At 41.4% G+C, this 14844-nt stretch overlaps 1 protein-coding gene across 1 annotated transcript in view; it reads left to right on the top strand.

Moving 5' to 3' along the window:
- The first annotated feature begins 736 nt into the window (after positions 1-736).
- Positions 737-14844, top strand: part of LOC126173093 (juvenile hormone epoxide hydrolase 1-like) — a 62837-nt gene continuing 48729 nt past the window's right edge. The window contains exon 1 of the mRNA XM_049920930.1: positions 737-892. The gene's annotated coding sequence lies outside the window, so the exon portion shown is untranslated. The remainder of the gene's footprint in view (positions 893-14844) is intronic.

The following is a 14844-nucleotide window of genomic DNA, read 5'->3' as shown; positions in this document are numbered from 1 at the left end:
ATGAATTTCGCTAGTAATTATAAGAACGCTTATCATTCGCACACCAAATCAACCACATAAACAGACGGCGATTGACATTCACTCGTTCGGGTTTATTCGGCTCAACTCGTATAGCTCTGTCCCCTTTTGTCTGCGGGAAAGCGTATAATTTGTCTGTATGTGGTGGGGATTCCCCTGGCAATGACATCACATACAGAATGTACACGTTCAAAAATCGAATTATGATTCGTTCAGAAATCGACTTGGAATGCGTTCAAAAATGTTCAGAAACCATCAGGAATGCGTTTCAAACTCATATGAGTAATCGACCGACCAACCTGCGCTGGATGCCAGGCCATTTGTGAAACAGGTTTTTTTCTTCAAGAATATGAGTAGGGCACCCATGAAATTTTTGACCGGCGCAGATAGCCAGATTTGCCCTCCCCCCCCCCCCTTCCCGTCCCCCTCTATATCCGGGCCTACGTAGTCAGATGTCGCTACGAATACCAAAAAGACGCATGCTTCGTGGTTGTCATAACGGGAATCATTGCAAACGGCGTGCTGCACGTCGGGAGACAACGTGACAGTGTCCACTGTTGACCGTAGATCTGGATGACTGGATTATTTTATGTCGGGGCGAAAGAAATCTTTGTGATGTCAGTTTTGTGTGTCTCCAGTCTCACCTTCCAGCGCGGACAGCGCGTCACTTTCGTCGCGTCACGCTACGTCGCAGGTGCTACTGTCGTCAGCCAAAGCGCGCAGCTGTTTCGGATCTGCCAGTGTGCTCAGGTGCTCAGTCGCCGCCAGGGCGCCAGCCACAAGTCAGTCGCCGGCTGCCAGCTGCGTCTCTCGGAGTTGCCTAGTCGAGAGGACGGCGACAGGGCTTCCCGCAGCACTGTGGCGAGTTTTTACGGTAAGTGGACAACGGTCTGGCGATTAGTGAGAGTACTCCCGGTACCAAGATGGGCAACAGGCCGAGCAAACTTGTTTTTCTTCGACAAGAATCAAAAGGATTTCGCATCACATAACTGGTTTCGACTAGACAGTCGTCGTCATCAAACTAAAACTCTAGAAGTATGTCCTGCAAGCCGTGACGTAACGTTCCAGTTGTATTCTCAACATGACGAGAATGCAACGGGAGTGTCTCCATCACCAACTGCAGCGTGTGCTTTTAGTCTGGTGTTCATCTCTGGATGGTTGTCGAAGAAAATAAAAAGAAAACAGCCAGTGGTAATCACCGTAATTTTTTGCCAAGCAAAGCTTGTACGTCAAATTAAGATCCTAAAAGAGGAAGATGAAAAGCCGAGGAAGCACACTAAGGTCCACCAGTCGTATTCCGGATTGACAAGAGCACCTTGCACTCTGTTTCGAATATTGGACATCACAGGAAGGGACGCTACTCGTTGTGGAGGAAGTTACTATATTAAATCGACAAAGATGAGGATATTACATAGGTCAAACATCTTCACGAAACCTGTAAGTTGAAAAATGGTTCAAATGGCTCGGAGCACTATGGGACTTAACTTCTGAGGTCATCAGTCCCCTAGAACTTAGAACTACTTACACCTAACTAACCTAAGGACATCCCACACATCCATGCCCGAGGCAGGATTCGAACCTGCGACCGTAGCGGTCGCACGGTTCCAGACTGTAGCGCCTAGAACCACTCGGCCACTCCGATCGGCGAAACCTGTAAGTCCAAAGTAAGAAAAAACACGTGTAACAACCATAATAACACCAACAAACGTGTTAATTATAAACTCAGCTAGTAATTAAGTGATAGGCGATATTTCAAGTATCTATTCAAGTACTACTGTTAACAGTCGTACAGATTATGCAAATAATACGGTGCACGCTGCGCCCCTTTAAATTTTTGCATAATAAGATTCACCAACAGAACAGCTAGTTTTCTGCATTCACCTCGTTTACTTGCTCTTAAAATTTTAGTAATTTTAAACAAATCAGTATCAGCCCTGCCTTTTCACTATGATAGGCAGCCTCAAAGTTCCGTCTCGCAACATATTACGAACAGACTACTCCCTATGGTGGGGTGTTATTACCGCGCCAGCAGAAACTGCGCTCCTTAGCAACGTCCCACCAATTCGTTGCGGCAGCCGTGACTCTGCAACAACTCCATCCGGGCAGGTTCTAATTCGCAGGTGGTACGAATTCGTTCTTTCGATGAGAGTTAACATGGCCAGAGTGCAGAGCTTTTCCCCTTCGCAAATAGTTCCACAGTAACAACGCAGAATCTTCATTATTTGGATTTGCAGCTCCTTGTGTTTACCGTGTTTGCAGTTAAAATGGTAGGATGTGAGGTCCGCCAGTCATGCAAAACACCGTTTTTTCTCAGTACCCAAACATGTTTCAGCACCACTGTGTCATAATCAGTGGGTTCCCGTTTTATTTAATCTGTAATGTGAACATTTTTACTAAATGATTGCAAAATTATGTGGATATTTAGTTCAAACAATAATTCGTTTCTTTTTGTTAATACCTTTACACTCGGTGTGTATGATTTTTCAGGACCACTTGTGTATTATTTATTACAGGTAACTTGTCATCTCCAACCAAACAATGTTGATCAGAAATTTTGTTGGGAGTTTTACAAATGTTGATCCAAATATCTGCGGAAGAAATTAATATTTGGGTCAACATTTGTAAACCTCTAATTCCTCTTTCTCTAACCCCACACTATGGAGAGAGAGAGAGACAGTGTTAGTTTTATTGAATCAAAATTTGCGTAGTATGTAAGTATTTTTATTTATCCGTAACTATTTTCCACGAAAAAATGAGAACATGGATTTTCTTGAATTACAGTGCCAACTACCAAGAATCAAAACAAATGCTTAAGACATGTACGTAGTTTTTATGTACAATCTGGTTCTGCAATAAAAATGAGGGTTTCCATTTGAAATTTTGAAGTTGCCTCCCGCCCCACATCCGGGGGGCTGGAGTGGCAGGCTAATTTTACCACCAGCAGATGTCCCCCTCGAAAATAATCAACTTTGGATTCTACAAATTTTTTTGGGTGAAGCTTATTTTTCGAGTTATTCTGGATTCTCAACTTAAATTTTACACCTTGTACACTACATGAAAGTGACGTATGGAAATTTCACATTGAAATTTGTGTGAAGTTTCGTGCAGTTGTAAAAAAAAAGAAAAGAAAAAAAAGGAAGACAGAAAGATAAAAGCGGAAATCTGCTTATTTATGACAAAACTTTTCTGTAAGACACGAGACTTCTTAGATCGCACAGCGCGATATTTGTGATCAAACTTTGTTTCAAAGCCTGTATGAGAACCTGTTACGAAATGCGCTGTCACGGTTACATAACTTTCATTATTTTTTGACGTCCATGTATCTTTGGCCAAGCAGTAATAATGAGTTATTCACTTTTTGCCCTCTCGTTTCGTGTTTTGCAGGTTTCAGCGTTGTTCACGTTGTACGTGCAACTTGTTAAATAAATAATAGATTTTGGGAATCAGTTATCTGGTTCAAATTGGCAGCATAATCAGTAATCCCAGTTTAAAAGAAAATCGTGGAATATGAACGACCCAAAAAGAGTCGTGCCAAACTTGATATTAGTAAGGTACCAATCAAGATCACAGAGAAAGATCTTTTACCATATGTCCCTGAATAAACATTGACGATATTCGTAACGGCAAATTGCAAACAAAAGAACACCAAGTTGAGATTCATAGGGAAACTATGGGATGAGGAAACCACCAAGTCGCGGACGTACCGCATGAAATAGGAAAACGTAGCTTAAGTAACAACAGGCTATATGTATGTTACAGAACACTGGTCATCAAAGATTATTTATAAATGACGAAGTCTATTAAGGCATTATTTACCTGTAACCAAGTGTATGAACACCACCAATTTACGTCATGCCGCAAAGTAACGCAGTGAAGTGAAATCTATTTGTACCCAACTTTGGGATGACAGCTACGAACTAACTATTCCAGCAGGATCTTCCTCTAGTGTTTACACTCAGCAAACGTCTGGTGAAAAATTATTCTGCTCATGGAATGAAGTTTGAGACATTCAAACTTCTAATGCAAAGATAAATTCTACGCACTGACTATGGCTGCTAATAAATCCCGCAGCATATCTGTGGCAAACTCTTGCCTAAACACCAATCCCCTGCAAAACGAACACTTGATTTGGTATGGCTCACAAAACTACTAATTCGGTACAATGTCACGGTTCTGGCCTTGTGATAGGGCCATTTATCGTGCTGGAACGTGTTAACGGGGAGGACGTCAAGTATAAAGGGAACCAGGTGGTCCGTAGCCGTCATGGTGCCATCGATTACGACCACAGGTCTCATGGAAACCCAGGCACAATACTGTCCATAGCAACTCAGGTGCATTGCACGTTTGCGAGGATGACAGCGTATCAGCACGCGGTCATCAACTTGGTGTAATAAGAAAGGTGATTTATCAGGTGACACGTTTCCATCGATCCACGATCCAGTCTCCAATTTATCAAAAAATGGCTCTGAGCACTATGGGACTCAACTGCTGAGGTCATTAGTCCCCTAGAACTTAGAACTAGTTAAACCTAACTAACCTAAGGACATCACAAACGTCCATGCCCGAGGCAGGATTCGAACCTGCGACCGTAGAGGTCTCGCGGTTCCAGACTGTAGCGCCAGAACCACGCGGCCACTTCGGCCGGCCTCCAATTTATCGCGCCCACTAATATCATAATTGAGGATGTCGTGGAGTGAACATGGCAACGCAAAGGAGTCGCCTGCTGCCGGGCCCTATGTTCGACGGTGTGCGCTAAACGGTGTGCTCCGGGACACTTGTGTCAACAACGGCATTATACCCTGTTGCCAGACCTGCCATGGATCGATGCCTATTCTGCTTAACAGAGCTGGTAAGCCTCCGACCTCCAAGTTCTTGATGAGGCGTGGACGTCCAGCACCTTGTCGCCTACTCGTGGTTTCACCATTCTTCAGTCACTTTCTGCTGACGCCCGCGACAGTAGTACACGAACAGACGACCAGCTCCGCCGTTTCCGAGATTCTCGTTCGCGGACACCGGGCCATAACAATCCGCCCTTTGTCAAAGTCTCTTATGTGAGTAGATTTTGTAAAATTACTTTTTTTAATAATATTATGAATATTTATGTATGTGTTTGGAGAGAGAGAGATGATTTTTGATTGACATTTTTACTTTAAGTCGTAACTGGTGCCTGAATTTTGGTTGCTGCCTTCTTGAATGATCAGAATCTGCGCCAGTTGTTGACGTATTGCAATTTGGAGGAATTCATTGTTCTTTAAGGTTTAAAAAAAATGGTTCAAATGGCTCTGAGCACTATGGGACTCAACATCTTAGGTCATAAGTCCCCTAGAACTTAGAACTACTTAAACCTAACTAACCTAAGGACATCACACACACCCATGCCCGAGGCAGGATTCGAACCTGCGACCGTAGCAGTCCTGCGGTTCCGGACTGCAGCGCCAGAACCGCTAGACCACCGCGGCCGGCTAAGGTTTAAAATACGACTCTGTTAGTTACTTGGCCGTATTGCGGATAGCTTTGAGCCCAAGTTTTCGTAGCTTTTCATACCTAAGGGACCACTGTTGTAAGTAAGTAAGATCAAACAGCAATCTGCTTTTCGTGAGAAAAGGAGATTGCTTGACACACAAACATCCTTCAAACTACACGTTCTGCTACATACAAAATTGGTCAGTGGAGTTCAGCACCATACTATTGTACAAGAACATAAGCCAATTACTATAATTAAGAAATTATGAGAGGTTGTTACTTATTGAATGAAAACTATACAGAATGCATTTCTTTTACTGTATTTTAGTGAACTTTGTACACTTACAATTCTGTCAATTTATAGACGGTGACGACAATGAAGTTCACCTCTTTTTCTAAAAACAAGATATTTCTATTCTTCACTTCCATATGTATACATCAATGTTTGGCAACTTTTACACATACTTCACTCGGTTTTATCACTATAATATCAATTTTCATTAAATGTAACAATACGTTCTGAGCGACGGTCTAGCAACACGTCCTATTTCCACAAGATACAGATTAACAGTCTTTTTTTAATAAAATCATTTGTCTTTTTTTTTTAAGAGTCCATACTCAAAATTCTCTAAGACTATCGTTGCGGGGATTGCGCGCTAAAGAGTTTCTTGCTGGCCAGCTGTGCTTCACTTCACTTCAAGTACTTTTTGAATTACGTTTACATTTTCGGTATTTAGACACATTACTGAGCTTCTCAGAATAAAATCAGGCACAAATTAGTTAAAGAAAAGAAGAAGCAGTGAGGCACACATAACATTACAATTTCTCCAATTGCGGTCTTTATCATAGAATTATTCCCCACTCGTCGCTGTTTGGCTAACAGCGTCACGTGCCCCCAAAGCTACCAGGCGGCGTTCAGTCTCGCGGTGAACAGTGGTGAAAATGTTTTGGCTGATCAGTGTTCGTGGATCTCAGACTTATGCAGTTCAAAAGAAAGTGATGCGATCCAGACATTACAGTCTAGTAATGAAGAAGCCATTGTTGGGAAACGTTTAGAAAAACCAGGTTACAAGCTCCTGTGACATTCAGATGAATCAAAAAAGGCTGGTGGGGGATGAGAAGCCTTTCTCATGTGGCCTACATCTAAACACAGAGAAGATCCACAAAGTCGTAATACACTAAATTATATTTCACATATATGTCTGCCAGATGTCTATCCAGGAAAACTAGCAGGTGGAGTCGAACTTAAGCGAATCTGAGGGTTTCGGGAGGATCCCACAGCTTTCCAGACTCGGTCGCAGTATTAAAAGGGCATTTGGACACACGATACGAAATGTATATTCCAGGGCAGATGAAATCACCTATCCCGCGCCGGAGATGGTGTACAAAATTTAGCTGAAGTCTATGAAACTCCCTGCCAGTAAAACTGAGATGGTGGATCTATTTGTTCGGTACATGAACATTTTGCACTGAAATTATTTACAGGAAATTTGAGACTGAGCATGGGCAGAACGGCTTTTAGCACACAAGAATCATGCTGTTTAACGTGAAAATGTCTCGTGTATTAAATCAGCTGAAAAGGATACACATACCACTACTCAGCTGTATGCGCAGCATACTGTTTACGTATGAAGTCAGGTAGTTGGATGAGGAGATGACATTCGACGTAATGTCTTTACAGGAGCCATATACCAAGCAAGATTAGATTAGATTAGATTTACTTTCATTCCAATTGATCCGTAGTGAGGAGGTCCTCCGGGATGTAGAACACGTCAGAAAAACAACAATACATGACAAATATTTACAACTCAAACAAATAAGCTAATGTACCATTCCACAGGGCCCAAGTGGCATGGTCGTCATTTTTTTAATGAACGCTGTATGAAAGAATCATTTTACAAATACTAATGCACTGAATTTAAAATAAAAAAGTTTTTTATTTATTTATAAGGTAATAAACGTGTAATACAACTACTAAATACCTTTGTACAATGAACACATTACTGCACTGAACTGGCGCAGAAGTTAGATTGTACTTACACACACACACACACACACACACACATACACACACACACACTTATTTACAATGAACACATTACTGCACTGAAATTGTGCAGAAGTTATATTGTACTTATATACCTATATACGCACAAATCGTTTGGTTCTACTGAGGATTTCATCAATGGATTAGAAAGAGTTGGCCACCAATAAATCCTTTAGGCTTCTCTTACACTCAACTTCATTGGTTGTAAAGCTTTTTATGGCTGCAGGCAAGTTATTGAAAATGTGTGTTCCTGAATAATGCACACCTTTTTGTACAAGACTAAGTGACTTTAAATCCTTGTGTAGATTATTCTTATTTCTAGTACTGATTCCATGAATTGAGCTGTTGGTTTGTAAAAGTGGTATATTTTTAATGACAAATTTCATTAAGGAATAAATATATAGTTAGTATTTCTTGTTCCCTAAACAGGCTTCTGCAGGATGTTCTTGAGTTCACACCACATATAATTCTTACTGCACGTTTTTGTGCACAGAAAACTTGAGCTTGGCTTGATTAATTGCCCCAAAAAACAATCCCATATGACATTATGGAATGAAAGTAAGCATAGTATGCCAGCTTTTTCATTTTTATATCCCCTATGTCTGACACAATTCGCATTGCAAATAGAGATTTGTTAAGACGCTTCAGCAGTTCTGTGGTGTGCTCCTCCCAGTTGAATTTATTATCAAGCTGTAATCGCAAGAATTTAACACTGTCCACTTCTTCTATCTGCTTGTCATCGTGTGTTAGGTATATACTCGTGGGACACCCCTTACAAGTTCTGAACTGCATGTGGTGCGTTTTTTCAAAGTTTAGTGACAAAGAATTGGCTAGGAACCAGTCATTAATGTCCACAAATATTTTGTTAGCTGACCTTTCTAAGACTACACTTGATTTGCTATTTGTTGCAATGTTTGTATCATCGGCAAACAAAACGAACTTGGCTTCTGGTAATGTTACTGATGAAAGGTCATTGATATACACAAGAAAAAGTAAGGGCCTTAAAATGGAACCTTGTGGGACCCCACAGGTAATTTGTTCCCAGTTGGATGATGCCCGATAGCTTGATACATGTGTCTTTCCTAATAACACCCTTTGTTTCCTGCCAGATATATAAGATTTGAACCATTTTGCAGAATTTCCTGTTACTCTATAATATTCTAATTTATTTAAAAGGATATTGTGATTTACACAGTCAAATGCCTTTGACAGATCACAAAATATACCAGTTGCCTGCAATTTTTTGTCTAATGAATTAAGCACATTTTCATTGTAAGTGTAGATAGCCTTTTCAATATCAGAACCCTTTAGAAATCCGAACTGTGACTTTGACAGTATGTTATTTGAGATAAGATGGTTATAAAGCCGATTGTACATTACTTTTTCCAAAATTTTTGAGAATGCTGGCAAAAGTGAATTGCATGGTAATTTGATGCTATTTCTTTATCTCCCTTCTTAAACAGCGGCTTAACTTCAGCATATTTCAACCACTCAGGAAATATTCCATTGATAAATGACTGGTTACACAGATAGCTTAATATGTTACTTAACTCAGAATCACAAGCAGGGCAACATCCAACTCTATAAGAAACTTCGAAAGTCATCACTACAGGGGAACCTCCAGTGTCAAAGATAATAGTCCATAATAAAGCCCTGAGGGCTGTGAGAATAACACAGGTCTGTGCTGGTTCTGATTATGCTCTTGTAGTAGAATTAAGCCTTCGTTTCGTCTCATGCCTTTTTTGTAAATAAAGTACTTTCAGGTCAACGATGAATCAGTATTAATTTAAGAAATCTAAGGCGTATCTGCGAAGCTCTACACGAAATGTATGTCATCGTGATGCTGCATGCCAATGACTAATCACTTTTACGGAACAGCAGCGCGCCAGATGCTTTTGGCCTTGAACAATTTCACCCGCAATACTTGCCAGATAAATCATCGACGTATGGTACACAGGCCGGGGGAATCATTAAATATAGACGTTGACACCACGAACAGCCGTATCTCATATAGAAAACGAAATGAGAAACAAGTTATTAGGAAGGCCACCACATTTTATTGTGCTTGTTGCATAGATGGGCAATAGCAGCAGTTCGTTTCCCAGAGGCCATATCGAAAATGAGACAGATCTCAGACATGGGTATTCTCTCTCATGTGTTCTGTTCAGTGTTAACTTAGAGAAGGTAATTAGGTAAAGCAGACAACAGGAGAGGCCTGGAGTACAGGTGGATGGTAATCTGAACTGTCTCGCAAAGGCATACTGCAAATCCACGATAGTGCTTATATTCCCAACCCCTCGAAACTAACTGCAGGCTGGCCACTCCCTTAAGACCTACCCTTTAAACTTCAATTGTGAGCAAAGTTAAGTGGATAAAGCGAAATTACGGCCCTCGGCGTAGAACTTAAAGTGGGAAATTAGCATAAATCTGAATGTGATTGACGCTATCTGACTGGAATAATGTACTTGCATGTAATATAGTATGATCGAAAGTGTCTTCCTGATCACTGATTAATTGCATCTAGCTTGATATAATGAAGATACCAAACAGAAACACTGATTAGTTAAATACTCAGATTTATTCACAAACCCATCAGTTAACGACATATAAATTCAACTATGAGAAACGTGACAATCCTGTTTCCAAACTCAGATGTACTTTTAAGTGGACAGCAGTGTTACTTAATTATCTATGAATTTAATACTTGCCCACTTGAGAATTTACGCTCAAATAAAACACAACAATAAATCCACTCTAAACAACCCAGCAAATTCCCGACAGAAACAGTGACTGGAAGTAGATGACTACCCCCAAAAGTCGCTACTCTGCCGGTGCTGAGAATTATGCTCACCGTTAGTATGGCGTTGTTACACCGTCCTCGACGCCGCAGCAATGAAGAAGATCTCAGCGCCCTGTCGCAGCGCGATGTTGCAGCCCCAACTGCGGTGCTACGCTAAGACGATCCGTCCTCTATAGCCACCATCCATGGATTCGATCGGGGCACCGCCGCGACCAAAGCGCAAAAGAATGCGGACATCTCCGTGACCAAACGCCAAATGCCTTCTCTCATGGCGCTCACTTATGCCCTCCTAATTTATTCTCGCCAAAACAGTGCTAGCTGCCAATTGCAAAATTAAGAAATACTGCTGCCCAATCATGAGGATTCCCTCTAACTATAAAATCTCACCAAAGTAGCAGGTCACCTTCAGACGCCAATCACAATAATAACATCTTCCCTTCTACCAAAAAACAATGATCTCAGAGTTCTCCCACATTTGCCGTTAGCCTTGCACCTCAGGGCTTGAGAAATAAAGCAGGATCCGTACGAGACTAGACTTTGTCTCTTTCAGACCACGCTTTCTACAACCGGTAGATGGCTGTCTCTAAAGGTCAGCAAAACACAGAAATACTCCCCCGCCTCCGTACTTGGCACCGCACTGCTAACTGACCGAACATTAGCCTGTGCAGTGTTACAGGTGGACAGCAGCTGACCGCACCACAGAATGGGCGTTCCCTCTTCTGTTCTAAGAATTCGCCACCCAAGTGCCCAGTCCTTGCCCCCAGCCGGTCCTATTAGGCCGCTGTGTTCCCTGATCGCCATGTCAAATCCAACATGCTGTTTATTAGCATGCGCACCAGAAACTTCCACAACCCAATGAGCGCACCACGTTAATAAAGGAAAGAAATGACAATTGAATAGAACATGGTACTCCCAGTTACCGCGAATCTCGTCAATAAATGTTCTCGTACCGATTTATCCTGTTGTCAGTCTCTGAGTTACAAAATCAGACTCTAATTTTGATGAGAAAGGCATGTAACTTATCTGCTGCGTTTCAAGATGACCTAGTACTGCTAAGTGAATCAAACCATGAACTGAACAAAATGTACCAGAGAATGGACAACTATGCGCGGAAGGTTGGGCTAAAAGTGAATGAGTAAAAAAAAATGGTTCAAATGGCTCTGAGCACTATGGGACTTAACTGCTGTAGTCATCAGTCCCCTAGAACTTAGAACTACTTAAACCTAACTAGCCTAAGGACATCACAAACACCCATGCCCGAGGCAGGATCCGAACCTGCGACCGAATGAGTAAAATCGGAGTTTATGCAGTTATGAAGAAGACAAGAGCAGGAAGAATTTCTTGGTGTAGATGGCGCGAGCTTAAGAGAGTTCACCAGTTCAGATACGTGGGATCTTGGATTACCAGAGGGAACAGCTTAGAAATGGACATCAAGAAAGGATAGCAGTGGGAATGAAATGCATGTATTCCCTAATGGAGAACTTCAGCTCAAAATCAAGATCAAAAAACACTAAGATGAGAATCTATCACACAGTGATACACCCAGCAATCATGTACGGTTCAGATACGTGGGGCATGTCCAAACAAGAAAAGGAAAAACTATTAACATTTGAAAGAAGAGCAATAAGGAAAATATGGGGACTGATCTTAGATTTTTAAAAAAATGGAAGAGGAGGAAGAACGAGGAAATCTACCTCTTAATGCTTCTACAAAATCTGGAGAGTAAAGAATATAGTGGGCGGGCCTGTAGTCCGTGTGCTAGAACAAAGACAGATGAGGAAGGCACTTGACGGGAAGCCAATCACCAGACGCCGCATACAACGACCAAGGCAGCGCTGGAGGCTCTGAGCACTATGGGACTTAGCATCTGAGGTCATCAGTCCCCTAGAACTTAGAACTACTTAAACCTAACTAACCTAAGGACATCACACACATCCATGCCCGAGGCAGGATTCGAACCTGCGACCGTAGTGGTCGCGCGGTTCCAGATTGAAGCGCCTAGAACCGCTCGGCCACACCGGCCGGCCAACGCTGGATGGACGATCTGCAGTAGGACCTCGCAGCTCTGAAGACACCTGGAGGAACCGAGCACAAAACTGAAAGGAATGGAAGTAGTTTGTTCAAGCAGCACACAAGCTGTAGGGTTTGTGATCGCTGGATACGTTTGTATGTGTTGCATTTAATACGAAGTGCAGTCTAGGTGGAATATTTAATTAAAAGTGCAAAAGACGTACCGGACGAAACAGCTTGTATCAGATATGTCTGTTTATCTGAGATAATGACTGCGGCGTTGGAGATAAGTACAGGTGTAGCTCCCGTCTTGAACAGTCAGCGCCGACTCTTCCACATGACAAGCTGTGTGTAGACAGGTAAGAAGCAAGCGTTCCTCACAGCAGTTCAGATTTCAACTACGAAACTGTTACTTTGTTATTTTTGCGTTGCTAACTATTTTCTTGTAGGGATATGTAAATTTTTAAGGCATTGCTTGATACATTTAGTTTTCATATTCACATTTTACGATATAATATACTGCACCATAGTTGACTCCGTCGCTGCATTGGAATTAATGTTTACAAAAGAAACAACTCAGAAAGGGGCGTCTAATAACACTTGTAAGTCTCTTTCAGGATAATTCTTCGTTTTTAATGGTGCCATGAAAGTTTTTCTGTACCCATCGTTCTAATAATGGTTCCGCAACCACAGTACTTCTCGATATACTCGTATGTAACAATTTGCTTTGTCGAAATATATAGAAGGTAGAACAGATGTATTTTTGACTATTATTTGTCTTTATATGAACAGAAACAGATGTGTTTTCTGTAGCTATGTCGTTAGAGAGTGTTACTCAGAACTAACTAGGGTCGGAAAATAAATCGTTCTTTCGCTTCTTAATGATGAAACCAAGTTTTAAGTCTAGAACCATTTGCAGAAATCTCAAAAACCATCACATTTGGATTTGCATAAATCACTTCCCGATATATCCCGAAGTTTCTAAATGCAGTATGCTGGGGAAATATCACCGCAGAAACACAAGAAAACACACAACATAGCAGTAATATCGGAACGCTACCATCACTTGAATGATTGCCGTACAGTGATTCAGTGCTTCTGAGGTATCGCTGTGGTTCTCTAAACTTAGTGAGTGTACACACTTGATGAATGTGTTGTATACTGATGCCTTACACAGGAAAATCGAATTTCAGCGATTTAGCTGCCATTAATACTCTAGCTTGCTCAATGGAATTAGTTTCTAAACAGGAAGAACGTCCCGAAAAAGCAGCTTAATCTCTAAATCTTTTACTATACCTTTCAACATTACAAGTGCATTTTGATATCAGTGTTTGTCAGACTAAATTCGGAGTCAGTATTAATCGAAAAAAAAAGAACTGTTCGCAATAGATATCGTGTGCTTCATAAATTGTCCTAGCTTACTTCTTATGTAACTGATGTTGGTATGGCGTTTTTTCATTATAGGTTAGTAAATAGTATAAACTGTGAATATAATAGTGTGTGTGATTGTCTTAGCTCGAGAAATTACAGTAACTGTAGGGAACAAATGAAGGGCTTATTTCATTAGTGGTACAAGTCCATTACCTCCACTTTTCTGTCTATAATTCTTTTGAAATTAATGAGCCAAACAAACAGAAAGAAAGTTTCATCTCTAGCAAGAAGCCATATGCTTGAATATTTCTGGTATCTCAACTGCAGATTTTTCAGCGCTCATTTAACTTTTTAACTTTAGGACTCTGTATCTCAATATGAACAAAAATGGACTTGTACCACTATTGAAATAAGCCCTTCAAATAATCAAAATGGGTTATGTCCATATTTTAGTTGATTATTTTTAAATTAGGTACAACTGCATTGTAACAGGAACTTAACTGACATTTATTGACATAAAGTTATTTTATTTACAATTTCTGTCCCGCTGGATATTTGAAGTTCTATTTCCTAGTTTCGGCTCAAGAATATACATACGACAGCAACGTAACGATTTTATGGCCTTGAGAAATGTCATAACATCGTCCGAATAAAGAATTGGTGTGGCTTCCTTTGGAACAGGATGCCAAGATATGGCCAGTCCTCTTCGTGTCCCAGTGATACAACATTACACTGTATGTGGCGATTGGTAAACGCTAGTTCACGTTTCTGAGGAGCTTGGTGTAGAAGCAGGGGGACACAGTGTCTCAAAGGAAGACAATGTTGTGCGAGAGTGATGCATGTGATATCCGTGGAAAATAAGAAAGTTGAATTTGAAGCCAAAATGAGGTTGAGACAGGTGGTACTGTTTGGCGAAGGAAAAGTTTCTGCCACGTGAATGTAAATGTCGTGTGACTAGGGCCTCCCGTCGGGTAGACTGTTAGCCTGGTGCAAGTCTTTCGATTTGACGCCACTTCGGCGACTTGCGCGTCGATGGGGATGAAATGATGATGAAGAACACACAACACACAGTCATCACGAGGCAGAGAAAATCCCTGACCCCGCCGGGAATCGAACCCGGGACCCCGTGCGCGGG

The sequence above is a fragment of the Schistocerca cancellata genome, chromosome 1 (genome assembly GCF_023864275.1).
Source record: "Schistocerca cancellata isolate TAMUIC-IGC-003103 chromosome 1, iqSchCanc2.1, whole genome shotgun sequence".
NCBI lineage: Eukaryota > Metazoa > Arthropoda > Insecta > Orthoptera > Acrididae > Schistocerca > Schistocerca cancellata.
Note: the sequence above shows the minus strand (reverse complement) of the source record. Positions and strands in the feature narration are given on the sequence as shown.